Source organism: Trachymyrmex cornetzi, unplaced genomic scaffold (assembly GCF_001594075.2).
Source record: "Trachymyrmex cornetzi isolate Tcor2-1 unplaced genomic scaffold, Tcor1.1 scaffold1547, whole genome shotgun sequence".
NCBI classification, from domain to species: domain Eukaryota; kingdom Metazoa; phylum Arthropoda; class Insecta; order Hymenoptera; family Formicidae; genus Trachymyrmex; species Trachymyrmex cornetzi.
In genome coordinates, this window is record NW_017296143.1 from 33,597 (window position 1) to 34,156 (window position 560).

Consider the following 560-nt stretch of genomic DNA (forward strand, 5'->3'; position numbering starts at 1 on the left):
TCATCTCTGTAACGGCTGAGCCAAAGATATGCGTAGAAACCGTTTTTATATATAAAATACCGAAATGTTGTGAAGAACATAAAAAGATTCGGAAAGCCGTTTTAGAAGCAGTTGTTCCTCTAATTTTGATTTTTAGTGCCGCCAGTCGTAAGTTAAATACTGTAACTTTCAAGTCTCACATTTCAATAAGAACTTAATAAAAAAAAAATAGTTTTGAAAAACTACACCAGTTGTTAAATTGTAGAATAAAAATGGCATGTGTCGTTAAAAAAAAATAAATGTGACTTTGATCTGATCTTAGAGACGCCATCCAACGTCAAACTAAATATCAGTAAATAGCTCCTTTAAAACCTTACAACTTTGGTCTGAAACGTTTCATCTAAAAACATTATTTAAGGCCCTTAGCGTAAGGATGACTGTAACCAAGTCGTAGTACGTGAATCATAGTCATAGGTCATAGTCAACGCACTATATTTTGGCGTTCTATGTATGTACGCCGATACAAGTACAATTCACATTTCTTTACGATTAGTTATAGCCATCTTTATGTTCAGCCCATA